The following is a 15,737-nucleotide window of genomic DNA, read 5'->3' on the forward strand; positions in this document are numbered from 1 at the left end:
ATGTACTAGAGAGCTTTCAGCAGCCGCTCTATGCTGATGGGAGAGAGCTCTGCCTTCGACATAAGTGTCTCCCACCGACATAGCACTGTCCAAACTGGACTTTATGTTTTTTTCACACTCGTGAGTGACAAAAGTGGTAGTGTAAACAGCCTAAGAAAAAGTCAGACATTGCTATTCTAAGCAGTAAATCAGAGGGCCTGTGTCGGACCACTGTTTTGGGTAGTTTCTGTTCTTTTACAGTCATCACTGAAAAGGGCAGTGACACGCCACTAGAACACTGCACACCGGTAGCTAAACAATGTAATGCTGAATTAAAACAGGCCAATGTAACCCATGAGCCAGAAGATACATCACCCAATGATTGACGACAGCAGCTTTCCTCTAAAGATTTAACACAGAACAAGGGAATGCTATTCATTGCTGCCGAAATTAGCTTAGTAATGTATGCAAGGATGGAAAAGCTTCAAGAAAGGAGTTGTATGGGTTCTAAACAAGGATATATTTGACTCCTATGGGGATACAAGCCAGGCAATACCAAAAGTTTATTTCAACTCAATAAATCTGAGTATTATTCACATCTATCCACTGATTGCACCAGCCAAAAGATGAAGAAACTGAAGGGCTCTACAGACAACTCAGGAACTCATTCATACTTTGCCAAAACACAACATGCTGCCAATTACAGGGGAATTTTCATTGCTATAACAGAGGGAAAGATGGTTATCAGAATGTAACAGGAGACATGCACTAAGAGAGAAATTATCAAGGACACCAACTCATTGAGTTCCACTTAGAATCTGCTCATCTCTTGTAAACATTTGGTTTTAGCACTACAACAAGAGGAGGAAATGCCCTGGGAGTTCCCCAGAACATCTCCACAGGAAGAGAACTTGATTGAATCATTGTGCAGAGAAAATGGAAAAATCATTGTTGAGAACTAGACAATCCCAACAGGTGCCAATATCAACTTGGTCAGCAAAAACTTTTGAAGAAAGTTCAAGCTTCCCCCACCAACGTTTAACAATATCCGCCTTATAATACTCAGGAATAGGCTGGACAACATAAGGGAGCAGTACAAAAGAGGGAGGCTATCAGAGGATTTGGTGCACTGCTAAAAGGTAAGGCAGAAAAACTGCTATGTTACCTGTGAAAAGAAATGACTGCACATTCAATAGCAATGCAAAGAACATAAATGGGATACACACCATGGTAGAAACAGAAACCATGGCTGCATAGTACAGCTTTTGAATAATACACAGAACTGAAAGCAAGACGACACTGAACTAGGGCACCAGGAGGGAATATGCAACAGTGAGCTCAGAGTGTTGATAAGCAATGGATTCTTCATTAAAACAGCTTTTTTCCTTAGACCTCCTCCACAGCAATCCAGAGATAAAAGCATTCACCCCATATGCCTCAATCAAAATGGACCAACATTTTGGGGGTGCTGTGACAGTCTGTACACCTTGCACACTATTGTAATTCTTTGCACAAAGTATGTCTTGTGAGGTATCATTTGAAAACTCAAATTTGCTGATCAGTATCGTCCTCATAACATGTGTGTGGCAACACTGTACATAAAGTTATAAGATTCCATTGTTTGGAGTTACTAACCCATGTTCCAAGTCTGCGGAGTAGCCATACCAGTTCTTCAGAGACAAATGGCATGCTGACGCCTCAGCCAGGTCTAAACAAGGTTAAATGGGCCATCCTCTGCTAAGTAGCTATTCACTGGCAGGAAAAAGGAGAGGGCAAAAATCTACATCTTAGCAAAGAGAGTATACAGTTCTTGTACAGGGAGACTGCCTGGTGCCCTGCTCCCAGCTGGAGAAGCTTCTTAAAGGAGGAAGAGAACTGTAGATAGAAAGGGGGGACACCCCAAATGATCTCTCCCTTCTTCTCTGTCCACTGCATTTACAACATCTGAAGAACAAAGGAAGCAACATTGGACTGGAGGAGGGATCCTGCCTGGTAGAAGTCCAGACGGCTGAAACATGGTGAGAGATTTTACTTTGAATTTACCTTAGTGTATTAAGTGAGGCATTAATTGCATTTTACCTTTATTTTTCTTGTAACCAATTCTGAGTTTTATGTCTCATTACTTGTGTTCATTTAAAATCTCTCTCTGTAGTTAATAAACTTGTTTCATCTAAAGCAGTGTGTTTGAGAAACTCCATTTGGGATAACAGGATTTGTGCATATCATTTCCATTAAGAGAATGACAGACTTTATATGAGCTTGTATTGTCCAGGGTAGGGCTGGGCAGCACAAGACATACATTTCTGGTGAAAATCTGGGACTGGGAATATGCTGGTGTCACCCTGCAGTGTTATTAAAGAATGGCTGGCTGCAGCACTCACACAATATAACTGTGATTTACATGCGGCAGGTTGTGTGTGAGCAGACCAGGAGTGGTAACTACAGCCGCAAAGCAGTGAGAAGGGCACCCCAAGTAAGAAGGCTGAGGTGGCATAGCTGTTCATCAGTCTAGATTGTACCCCAGCTATGTCACAGTGCTGCCTAGGAACAGAAGTTCCACGGAATCATTGGAGAGGATGTGATCGAGTTTTGTGGGCTCTGCCTTTGAATCACATGGTCCTGTTGCATCTAACAGAGAGATCAAAGAGATGACCCTCAGAACGGAGAGCTTAACACAGATGTAACAAGACTTTGGTGGCGTGTTAACGAAAGAAATTTACCCTCTAGAGATAACTCTCTAATTTCCTTACTACACTCTGTCTGGGGCTAAAAGGAGACAGATATGACATTCCACCACACTAATCAAGAGGTGAAATATTAACCATCTGATTCCACCAAAAAGAACTGAAAAAAACCCTCTTCCACACTATAAACTAGTGTTTTCCTTCCTCATCAGCCCAGGTGCTACCTGCAAATATATAAAAAGGGAAAAGGATGATTATGACCCTTTCACACCTCACCCTTAGTGATTTAGATCATAAAACATCTGAGGAAATAGATAAAATCAATATACAGGGGTGATTTCTTTATCAGCAAATCTGCAGAAATTATTGTAGCTATGTTACTGGAAACCAGGGGGCTGAATCTCTTAGGATGCTTGGATTGAATCTAAATGCAAATGAAAGTTGAAGGTGGTAACATTTGGGGAAGAAGCCTACCCCATTGCTATAAAAGGTAGCTCTGGGGAGAATGAGCCAAGGACACTGAGAATCTTCTGAAGGCATCTGGAGAAGGCTAATTCTGACATGGTCTCCAGCTGTGGAAACAGACAAATATCTTAAATTAAAAAAAAGGGGGGGGATGGTGTTAGGCTGGTGAGAAAGGTAAGCCATACTGATGACAAGTGAGGGTTGTAAGAGCCTTCAGGGCAGCTGATGAGGAACTGATCACATATTCTGAATATATATACATATATACATAGTAGAATTTTTCTGCCAAAAGGACAATTAGTTTGTTATTGAAATAAGAACATCCTGTTTCCAACACCTGTTCGTAAGCCTACAGGAATCCTTTGCAAATATCTGTCAGCTGGCCATTATGCGTATGTAGTTTTCAATACATAATAATATAATGTATTAATAATATGTATAATGTAATAATATAATATACCTAAAACTCTTCCTGCATAAAGAAAACTTCTCCTGCATGTGCTTTGTACTTCTGTTTTAAGACCAGGATCAGAGATTTGTTTTCTGTATGAAAAGCTACTTCTTGTATGGATGAACATTCACACAGAGCACTATGAAAAATAAAACATTTCAAACCTGTGTCCACTAATTGTGCAGTTATCTTTTGTTCACCGGCAACACTGTTAGAGATCTAAGTCTGAACAAAATAACTCTCCCTTGCTAGCTCCTCTTCCTGTTTATTACACAGAACACAATGCCCCAGAATCCTTAAAACCCACCTCTAATGAGATATTTTCCAGAAATCAACTTGAGATAACAAAAGGATGGACACAGATGAGGAAATTAGACTGGACATAGATATTTTCATTTGTTATAAGTCACAACATTATATTTAAGACAGTGCTCATTTCACAACAACTCACTTGGTTGGATGAGAAAGCTATTTGGATTTTTTACTTTTAGTCTTTGTATCTGTTTTCAAAAGCATCAAATTCTGCCGCAATTTTCCAGACTTCCTACTTTGTGTTACATAAAGCTGTCTGGATCTCCAGGTTAAACTGCAGCCAGCGAAATTTAAGAACAATGACTTATGCAAGTCTTGTGAATAAAACCTAGAAAATTTACCACAACTTCGCTCTGAATATTGATCTTCTGAAGAGTTTGGAGTCCTTTATAAAGAAAGCTACAAATCCTTCTTGATGATCATTTTATTTCCTTAATTAATTTGCAAGCAGCATCCATGAAATGTAACCTGAAGGCATCACTTTTAAAAAAATAATGTCATATATATTGCTTTATGATAATCATGCAAAATTGGAAAATCCTTAACTGCTTTAGATTTTAATGCCTAGCTTAATACCGTTTACTTGAAAGGTAACCTTGAAAACTCCACTGCACCAGGGTGGGAAAAGGGAGAGTGAATTTAGACAAATATTCCAAAAACATAAAAAAACCCCCCCAAAAACACAGCCCTACCATTTGGATTTCTTTGTCAGTTACTAGCTTTCCTTAAAACTGCGAAGTAACTACGAAGTTCACACTAAACATAGGACACACGTGTGCACACTTATACTTAGTATATGCCACACTGATGGGAAGTTTTGTGTTCCATCCCGTTGTTTGTAAATACTCTAAATCAAATATTTTAATCAAAATCTCTGCCTACGGTGTGTGAGAGAGGAAAGTGACTAGCTAGTAGAATGTTGTGTAGAATGTGACTGCTCTCAGGAGTTCAGGTGCTCCAACCCTGCAGAGCATTATGCAGGGTCTGTAAGATCTATAGGGACTCCTGCAGTAATTAATACTTTACAAGGTCAACAGGATGGTCTTGTAATTACAATACAAGATTGGAAACAAAGTCACAGCTCTTCTTTAAGCTTCCCACATGACACTGGACAAGCTGATTACACTCTCTGTCTCAGTTTCCTCATCTGTAAAATGAGAGTATTATCTACCTTGCAGGGAGGTTGTAAAACTAAAATGATTACCATCTGAAATGCTCCAAAATGCTCAGATGGAAGATGATAAAGTAGTGCAAAAATTGATTTCATTCGTAAAGGCAGGTCACATTTTAAGAAAAAACTAGCAAATAGCATCCTTATACATATTTCTCATAGAAGAAAGCACAAGTTTATAACTAGCATCAAGTTACTGGAAACACAAAAGGCCAACAAAATGGCCAGAAAACTAGTTAAAAACCATTCCTTGCAGACATTCACTTAATTTACAGAGGCAAAAAATGTATCACATTTATAGCCAAGATTAAAAGCTAGTTTATATCTATCCATATCCACTGAGTTAAATAAGAGATCACATTCCTTTCCTGTGGTAGGAAAGTAATCAGAATTCATCAATGGGCTGCTCCTGAGGTATTCATTCAGAATGAGGATTACTTGGAGGTTGCTGTGAATCCTTCCAAACCGGCTTTAGAAAAGAAAAATTCCTCATGTTCAAAGATGATGATGCATATATCCTGGCCAAAGTAGAACTCCAGCAGCTCTGCCAAGCGTTGGCTCTGACTAGGGACTGTTTTAATCCCTGAATTTTCAAAGTGATGCGCAGAGGTGGGGAAGGCGTGACAGTGCAGTGTGATTCCTGCCGAGAAGCAGGCTGCTTAAAAAGAAAAACAAAATTACTTGCCTCACTTAAAATTACGATGTGCTTCCTCTGATGCTATAACATATGTTAATGTTCTGTCATCAATCCTCATTGCAACTCCTACTCAGGAACACATTTCCAGACATAGCCTCTAATTTTGCCCTTGCCAGATTGTACATGCACCTGTTAACATAGATGACACCTGTCTTCGTCTGTGTTAAGTCTCATCTGACTGGCATATACAACTGCCTGTAGGTTCATATGAAAGTAGATCTTATGTGCACAAATTTCAAGGTCATTTGAAAACTTGGCTCCAAAGGTTCATGTTCTAACCTGCTTTAAATCAAACTTCTTTTGTTTTGTAGCTGGTGGCGCTAAAATAGTGGAGGTGGCTCGGGAGAAAAAAACCTGATGCACTCAAATAGCTTCTGGTATGAAGCCTGGTCTGAATCCTGCTCTTTCAATTAGAGCAGGAGCTATAAACCCAGATGGTGCCAATGGTTCTGAGTCTACATGTGCCAGGGAACGAGAGCTAGTTTCTTCCAGGAAAAAAAAATCACAATCTAGAAGGAGATTATTTCTTCCAATCTGATCTAAAACATAATGCTAGTGAAAGGCGTCAGATGGACAATGGAATAAAACTTAAATCATCTGTCTACAAATACTTGAATATTACTTTTAATTTACCAGAGATATTTTTTTAAAATTCATTTGCTGGATGATTGCAAGGACTTGGAAAATAGGGAATTTTCCAAACAGGAAAGCCTTGCATTAAAGGGCATTGTTATTCTGCGCTAGAAGCGTCCACACTAGGGAAGAAGATTATAGGGAGCCAAATGACAGAAAACGGAACTGTCACATTATCTTATCCAGCCACTAGCCAGAGCCATACTAGAGACATCAGCTAGAGATTTTATGATTTGATAAATACATCAGAAGAGTTACAATTTTGAAAATAAACACACACAGTTTTGGAAACTGACTGGCAGCTCTGTGGTCATATCAGCTAGCTAAGTGTTTAGCCTCTTGCTCTACTAAAAATTTCATATATTAAAAAAATTAAAGCTTAAAAGATCACAGAATCTAGATTGAAAAAAACTAGACTATATATTGGCACCCCTCCCATACTTCCCCTCCCATCCATCCCCACCCAACCCCAGAAATTTGACTCTACCAGATGTAGGATTTTACTCTCTCAACAAACAGTTTTCCTATAGGAAAAAGATTGTTATGTTATGCAAAAGTCTGAAGTCAATATGAAATTACCCAGCATTAAAGTTATTTTTTGTTTTAGGAAATGCATATCTTGAACTGCATAAACGTGTCTCCCTGGGTTATTTTTAAAAACCACAGCATACTTAGTTTAGCCAATTTACTCCTGTTGAGAGTCATTCTAAAGAAAAAAGCCAAATCACAGTACTGAAAATTTAGACATCAAGTTTCCAACCGAGCTAATCTCCTCCTGATCCCCTCTTCCGAGAGACTGTTCCTTCCGATCTGATCAAACTTGAAAGCCAACATGAACTTCCAAAGACTAGCTGATGAGGTGGAAAAAGCAGCGAGGGGTGTGTGTGGGGGAAATGTGGTGTGTGTGGAAGGAGCATTCCACTGAACAAATGTGTTCCCGGTTGATCAGCACGGCTCTTCTAACTAAATAGGTTTTAAAGTGCTTGAATTGCTATCTGCACTGAATTTACACAGCCTCTCTTCTGTCATTAGTCAGCAAATACCAGTGCTGTCACACAGGCCTCTCAAATTAACACTGAAAAATCAGGGAAAGATGCAAGGGCCAGGGTGGAAGAGAGATCCCAAGGCAACACTTAGTTGTAAGATGATCTCACACTCCGTACACCCAGAGATTTGCTTGAACCGGACTGTCCAGTGGCAGGATTTCAGGATCTCAATTCTCTAGCACTAACAAGAGGCTTCAAGTTTTTCAATCTTGATCGATCAGAGGGAGGAAAAGATTGCTGGAGTTTTTAGCTACCATTCAGGCACATCAGGGTTTGAAATCATACTCTAACTGCTCTTCAAATTGATCGGGCTAACAAGGAGATCTGGCTAATAAGAAATCAGAAAACATTTTAACCACAGTTGCTTAAATGACTTGTGGCAAAGCAACAACAAAAAATCTTGAAGAAGGATATGTTAAAAAACACAATCTAAGGACCGACAGCCTATAGAGATCAGGTGGTGGGATCAGATCCAAACTCTCAGTATAGCTCATGCTTGCACAGAAGACTAGGTCTCAGATTCGAAGACAGTATAAAGAGAGATACCTTAATTTACACCAGCTGAGGTCTAACTGTAAGTGGGGTTTGAGAAGTGGAAGAGCTAGCACCACAGGATACGGTATTCACTAAACCTAGGTAGTCCCACAGGAAGTCCCACATTAACCTTTAGAGAAAAAGGTTTACTGCCATCACTCACTTAGAGAGAGGTAACTTTAGACAACCAAATGTCATCGTTCTTTCCTGGCTCAATGGCAACTTCAGTTGTTGCCAGAAATTCAAACTCATCACAGACAACTTGTAACTTCTGAAACAGGTCAAAAGTGCACATGTAAGAATCCACCAAACCCTCTGATTTCCCAATGGACATTCAAAAACCTAGGAGATACTATCCAATGGGTAGGGAGCCCTGCAATCATTTCAAGAAGTTAGCTGACCTGTGTCCACTATCACAAAAAGCTCCCTGGCTAGATTTATAAGGTGGGTAAAGTATGCGTATTTACATTTTAAAACAAGCCATCTGTTATTGCTTTAAAAAATTAAGCAGCTCCTATAGAATTCATTCAGGCTTTACAAACATTTATAGATCATAATTAGGTGCAGGGCAGCGCAGGTTCTTTTGCAAATGCATGTGCCAAGTGATGACTGAACAAGTAACTTTTGTTAACATTTAATAATCGGTTTCATTATTGCTAAGACACAGTCAAAAGAAAGGCTCATTACCTGTGTGAGAAACATCTGAGACTTAAAAAAATATTTTTAAGTATCTACTTTACTTTTCATAGTTTTTGCTTTTTGCACTTCCATAGGTTTGGACAGTGAAACTAGATGAGTCATTTTCACTTTTTTTGTTCTCATAGGCCAAATACTTTGGTCATGGATTCACAATACTACAGGAGGGTATTCAGATTTAAATACTCCCCTCCCACCTCCATGTGATCAATTAATTTTGTTTAAAAAGTTTCATTAAAATATTTGTATTATAATTGGGTTTTATAAAACTTCACAAATGCAAAAACTTTAAGTCTTTAAGCTTACTTGCCAGTGTCTGTTCTATAATAATTTCTATGATTAACGTAACTATTAATGCAAACTGGATCAGTAGCCTTGTTTTCCCATGCCAGTTAACTTCAGCATTTCCAGACGCTTCCCTGTCCCCTTTCCTTCCCCCTCCCTTTTATGGGGGGATGGGGCAGGTGGGGGAAGATCATAAGTTCAAAAGATCCTAAAAAACCTTCTTCTCAACCTAACTTCCAAAAGATACCAACCTGGGAAGGAGGGGAAAAAACAAACAGGAGGGGAACAAAAGGTCACCGTTCTTCAACAACATCATTCCGCATCAAAAGGCGGTGAACTCTCAGATACAGCCCACAAATGTTACTTTGAATTTAATCAACTGGATGAGAATAGCTACAGGTAAAATAGAGAATGCTTTCATTTGTTTCTCATGACACACTCCTAGTACTATAATGACAGCTCAAGGCAGTGACTGACTTATCTAAGCATGCATACTGTACTGTTCTTACTGGACATCAGAACCCCACAAGGATAAAGGGCTGTATTCAAATTGGAGCCCATAATACTCCTGCCTTTAGAGATCCGTACATTTTGTTGCTCACGTAGGACCAGTCAGCCTCCTACCGTGATTAAGGCTTTGTAAGAGTTCAAGTTAGAATACAGGCTGGCATTATAAAACGAGACTAAGAGAGTTAAGCGCCCAGTTCTCACAATCCAAACTCCATTAGCACCCTTTGAGTATCCCAACCAAACTACTGTGTGCGCAACTGCTCTCTCCCCCGGAAACATGTACTGTAGGTTTGAATGTGGCTTAGAAAGCCTCAAACCTTGGCCACATGTCCTACTGCTGGGGATCATGGAATCATAGAATAACAGAGTTGGAAGGGACCTCAGGAGGCCATATAGTCCAACCCCGTACCCAGAGCAGGACCAATCCCAACTAAATCATCCCAGCCAGGGCTTTGTCAAGCCTGACCTTAAAAACTTCTAAGGAAGGGGATTCCACCACCTCCCTAGGTAACGCATTCCAGTGTGTCACCACCCTCCTAGTGAAAAAAGTTTTTCCTAATATCCAACCTAAACCTCCCCCACTGCAACTTGAGACCATTACTCCTTGTCCTGTCATCTGCTATCACTGAGAATAGTCTAGATCCATTCTCTTTGGATCCACCTTTCAGGTAGTTAAAAGCAGCTATCAAATCCCCCCTCATTCTTCTCTTCCGTAGACTAAACAATCCCAGTTCCCTCAGCCTCTCCTCATAACTCATGTGTTCCAGATCCCTAATCATTTTTGTTGCCCTTCGCTGGACCCTCTCCAATTTCTCCATATCCTTCTTGTAGTGTGGGGCCCAAAACTGGACGCAGTACTCCAGATGAGGTCTCACCAATGTCGAATAGAGGGGAACGATCACGTCCCTTGATCTGCTGGCGATGCCCCTACCTATACACCCCAAAATGCCATTGGCCTTCTTGGTAACAAGGGCACACTGCTGACTCATATCCAGCTTTTCGTCCACGGTGACGCCTAGGTCCATTTCTGCAGAACTGCTGCCTAGCCATTCGGTCCCTAGTCTGTAGCGGTGCATTGGATTCTTCTGTCCTAAGTGCAGGACTCTGCACTTGTCCTTGTTGAAAAAGGACATCAGATTTCTTTTGGCCCAATCCTCCAATTTGTCTAGGTCCCTCTGTATCCTATCCCTGCCCTCCAGCGTATCTACCACTCCTCCCAGTTTAGTGTCATCTGCAAACTTGCTGAGGGTGCAATCCACACCATCCACCAGATCATTAATGAAGATATTGAACAAAACCGACCCCAGGACTGACCCTTGGGGCACTCCGCTAGATACCGGCTGCAAACTAGACATGGAGCCATTGATCACTACCCGTTGAGCCCGACAATCTAGCCAACTTTCTACCCACCTTGTAGTGCATCCATCCAGCCCATATTTCTTTAACTTGCTGACAAGAATACTGTGGGAGACTGTGTCAAAAGCTTTGCTAAAGTCGAGGAATAACACGTCCACTGCTTTCCCTTCATCCACAGAACCAGCTCTCTCATCATAGAAGGCAATTAGATTAGTCAGACATGACTTTCCCTTGGTGAATCCATGCTGACTGTTCCTGATCACTTTCCTCTCCTCTAAGTGCTTCAGAATGGATTCCTTGAGGACATGCTCCATGATTTTTCCAGGGACTGAGGTGAGGCTGACCGGCCTGTAGTTCCCAGGATCATCCTTCTTCACTTTTTTAAAGATGGGCACTACATTAGCCTTTTTCCAATCTTCCGGGACTTCCCCCGATTGCCATGAGTTTTCAAAGATAATGGCCAATGGCTCTGCAATCACAGCCGCCAATTCCTTTAGCACTCTCGGATGCAACGCATCCGGCCCCATGGACTTGTGCACGTCCAGTTTTTCTAAATAGTCCCTAACCACCTCTTTCTCCACAGAGGGCTGGCCACCTCCTCCCCATGCTGCGCTGCCCAGTGCAGTAGTCTGGGAGCTGACCTTGTTTGTGAAGACAGAGGCAAAAAAAGCATTAAGTACATTAGCTTTTTCCACATCCTCTGTCACTAGGTTGCCTCCCTCATTTAGTAAGGGGCCCATGCTTTCCTTGGCTTTCTTCTTATTGCCAACATACCTGAAGAAACCCTTCTTGTTTCGCTTAACATCCCTCGCTAGCTGCAACTCCAGGTGTGATTTGATTCCATTCCTACATGCCCGAGCAATATTTATATACTCATCCCTGGTCATTTGTCCAATCTTCCACTTCTTGTAAGCCTCCTTTTTGTGTTTAAGATCAGCAAGGATTTCACTGTTAAGCCAAGCTAGTCGCCTGCCATATTTACTATTCTTTCTACGCATTGGGATGGTTTGTCCCTGTAACCTCAATAAGGATTCTTTAAAATACAGCCAGCCTTGGAATTGATTGAACCCCACTCAATAGCAGAAGCCGGGCATCATAGTTAGCGCTATAACATTATAGCTGCACAAGGCACTTCACAAAAATAAAAACCACACAGGGCCCTGCCACAAGGAGTTTATGATCTTAGGAACTGAACTTGCAGCTGCACATGGAGAGATCCACTTGTGCACAGGAAGTTGTTGGATCAGGGCCTAAAGGCTGAGGATTTTCTGTAGGTGCTGAGAGCCTACAGCTCTCACTCAAATCAGTGGGAGTTGGGGTTGCTCATTTCCTTGAAAGAGGGTCCTTGGTATCTTGCAGGATAGGGTCCTAAATTAGATCAAGGAGACAACAGGACAAGGACCTTAGTAAGAGATTCTGAGATACACTTTTGCTATATACGTATCTTGCTGATTTCAGTTTGGTTTGTTTAATAAAGATGTGTGATTGCATCAGCCTTTTACATATATTGCTTCACTGATGTTTGCAAGTTATATTTAATGTTGTAGAAATGAGATCAATCCAGGATTCAGTTAAATACACTTTACACTTATGTAACTTCCAGAAAACGTCCTACCCAGTTCTGATTTATTTTTTTAAATGTAGAAGTCCATTCTGTGGTAAAGCTTTGCTGGTCTGGGGGAGGATTTCTTTTTAAATAGTTACAGTGCCTAAGCTTTGGGAAGTGGGTACTGCACATGCATTCCAATGACAGTACAATACTACAGGAATTCTGCCTCACATGTCAAAATGCGTTCAAAATACTTTTCCTATTCCCAATTATGCAATTCACACTATATTGGCAAAATAATTAGCACTTTTACACAACAGACCCTACTACAGTCATTAATTTCTCAGATGTCAGCCCTCAAGCACTTCTACAAAAGGATTTTTTAACACCATAAACCAAACGGTTTACAAGCTTATGCAGTGCTAACATTATGACAAAAAACAGTTATGACATAAGCTTAAATCTCTTTCACACATCCAGATTTCAGAGTATGACATCTATTCTCAGCATTTCATTGTTTGTCCAGGAATTAAGTGGGCCTCTCCTCAGCATTCTTCTGATTTGCCTAAATATTACAGGGATCTCAGACCAGTGGGGAAGGTGATGTTAGAAAGGCCACATGATCTGAGTGAAGTGAAAACAGGAGAGAGCGCCAGGAACTCTTGCATTCTACTTTGTACTCTGCTGCCCAACTTTGTGGGACTGTGGGCAAATCATTTAACCTCTCTGGGGCTAGTTGTTCCTATAAGCACCTGTTAAATAGGTATTGCCTATAGTGAGGTTTATATAACCGTTTGAAAATGCAAAGCACTGCAAGAGCAGTTATTTTTTCTGTCAGATACTGTAGGATTCAATATGAAGGGATAAAGCTGCACATGTAAAGAAATAGGCAGTCCTAACTCAGAATGTCCCTGTTTTGATTAGTTACATGTTTTTAAAAACAATGCATTTTTCTGTGTATGACCATGATTAATCTTTTACCTGGATTTTTCTGCAGCTTTACTGTCTTCCCTTGACTTTACACTATTATTACTATTTGTATTATAGTTGCACTGATAATCTCCAACCCAGACCAGGTGCCCATTTTCTTAAGCAATGTACATACTGATAGGAAGAGGCAGTCCCTACCTCAAACAGCCCACCACCTAAATAGACAGGACCAACAAAGGGTGGCAGAGAAAAGAGATGCACAAAGAGGGGAAGTGACTTGCTCAAGAGTCCCCACAAAAAAATAGCGATGAGGCTGTGAAGAGACTCATGGTTTTCAAGTTCCAGTCCAGTAAGATTTTTCTATAGGTTTACTGCTTTCCAGTAACGTTTTAAAATCCCTTTATTCCCCTCCCTTTCCTGAGTAAGACAAACTCGCTCTACTGGAGAGAGCTCTAATCAGCATGGCCCTATATAGTTTTAATACTATGTGCCCTGAAGCCAGTAAGACCTGGATCAATACCCTTTGGATGTTACACTATGGGAATATGCAGTAAAAATAAAAAAAAATAATAATAAAAATAAAAAAAATCCATACTACTAAACCAAAAAACAGAAGTACCTCAACAACAGTCATCTGAATGCATCCGATGAAGTGAGCTGTAGCTCACGAAAGCTTATGCTCAAATAAATTGGTTAGTCTCTAAGGTGCTACAAGTCCTCCTGTTCTTTTTGCAGATACAGACTAACACGGCGGCTACTCTGAAACCTGAAAAGACCAGTGATTTTCTAAGATGAAGAAAAGGCTACTTATACTTCAGCCTGGGTAAGCTTCCCTTGAATCCTCTATACAAACGGATTTACTGTTACCAACTGAAAAAATAATCATTTTCCCATAAGGACTCACTAAGCTTGGAAAGCTATTAAAAATAGTGCCCTTGGACAAACTGAAATGAAAACCAAAAACTACACAAGACCCAAAAGGGAGTATGAGAGAAAGCAGACCAAAAAACAACACCTGGAGATCAGACACGCTGATTTCAACAGAGCTGTTTCACTGTGAAATTCTGAGCAGGCTTTTTAATTTACCTTGTACTACTTGTTAGATTTTCTACATGTTAATGTCTTTATATTATTTATTTACTTATTCTACAGAGTGAAAATACAAAAAAGAGTTTAAAAAAAAACCCCTAAGACAGATAAAGGTTGAGACACAGGCTATTTTAACATTCTTTGATAAAGCTCAAAAGAAGGACAAACATAATGGTTAAGGTTACAGATCAACAAGCAAAATTATCAAAAGCTTCTCTTCTAAACAAAGTCCCTGGATAAATCAAGGATGTGTATGCCTAGAGAAGTTCTGTTGGTATGATTCCAGGCATATATAGATGTTAAACATGCAATTGTGATCCTGTACACACAGACGACACCTATTTGACTCTGGACTGCAGTTCCCAAATAATCCTCTTTTTAAAACCAAGGCTGAGGTCGAAGAATACGTCGACATCACATTCTGATGCCTTCAGTGCACTGGTTTGAAGGATAAGAAGAAAGTGATGTATTGCATCATACTGCAATTTATACACCATACCTACTTTTCAGTTTCATTAATTCCTCAATCCCCAATTAGTTTGTAAAATAGGGGTTTCTACTGTAGGAAAAACGGTGTAACTTTCTGGCATCAACAAGTCCCAGACAGAGCAGCAGATGGGTTTACAGGTGACTCAAGCTCTTCTGATTTTTCACCCTTTTCTCCCCCCCGCCCAAAAAATTGAAATTTCAAAATTGTGAAATATTTTTAACCAGTTTTAGAGATGGTTGAAAAATGGGAACCATCTTTTAACAAGAAAATTCCATTGAATGTTTTCCTGTTTTTTTTAGTTAAAATTTCATCCAAATATTGAAAATTTGAAAAATTCTGACCAGCTCTGCGGATGAGATCCCTTGAGTTACTAAGCGATTACCCCACCCCCATGCTGGAGATGTCCATAAAAGATAGATTTGAGGAGGTTATAAAATTTAGAGATGCTCCCTCATAAGGGACAGCATTATGAATATAAGAATTAGGAGATGTGCCTTGGAGGCAGGGGTTGGGAACACCACGTGGCTGCGTGCAGCAGTTCACCACAGCAACTCTCCAGTTTGTTTTATTAAAGTTTTATTCCTTTCTCATTTATTTGGTTTGTTGTTTAATGAACCCCAAGATCGTAACATGGTGTCAGAAATGCTGCATGACAAGGAAACTGCAGTCATTTTGAAGTTAACTCCTGTGTTTGCAACTGAAAGCAGAGACAAAAAGAGGCACCAGACAAGCATGTGGCGTACCAGGCACTGAGGCTTTTACATATATTTGGTGAGCACAGTTGTAGCTTGACTAGATTAAGAAAGGGGGGGGAAGCCAAAAAGGGATGTGTTGCAACCTCCATCCAGTCTGCAATTGTT

At 40.4% G+C, this 15,737-nt stretch overlaps 1 protein-coding gene and 1 long non-coding RNA gene across 6 annotated transcripts in view; one reads left to right on the forward strand and one right to left on the reverse strand.

Moving 5' to 3' along the window:
- Positions 1 to 15,737, reverse strand: part of ITPK1 (inositol-tetrakisphosphate 1-kinase) — a 256,116-nt gene that overhangs the window by 77,018 nt on the left and 163,361 nt on the right. The window lies entirely within an intron of this gene.
- LOC140913331 (uncharacterized) overlaps positions 1 to 15,737 on the forward strand; it is a 49,168-nt gene that overhangs the window by 16,540 nt on the left and 16,891 nt on the right. The window contains exon 2 of the long non-coding RNA XR_012159542.2: positions 14,034 to 14,121. This is a non-coding gene — a long non-coding RNA (uncharacterized LOC140913331). The remainder of the gene's footprint in view (positions 1 to 14,033; positions 14,122 to 15,737) is intronic.

The sequence above is a fragment of the Lepidochelys kempii genome, chromosome 6 (genome assembly GCF_965140285.1).
Source record: "Lepidochelys kempii isolate rLepKem1 chromosome 6, rLepKem1.hap1, whole genome shotgun sequence".
In the NCBI taxonomy this organism is placed as follows: domain Eukaryota; kingdom Metazoa; phylum Chordata; order Testudines; family Cheloniidae; genus Lepidochelys; species Lepidochelys kempii.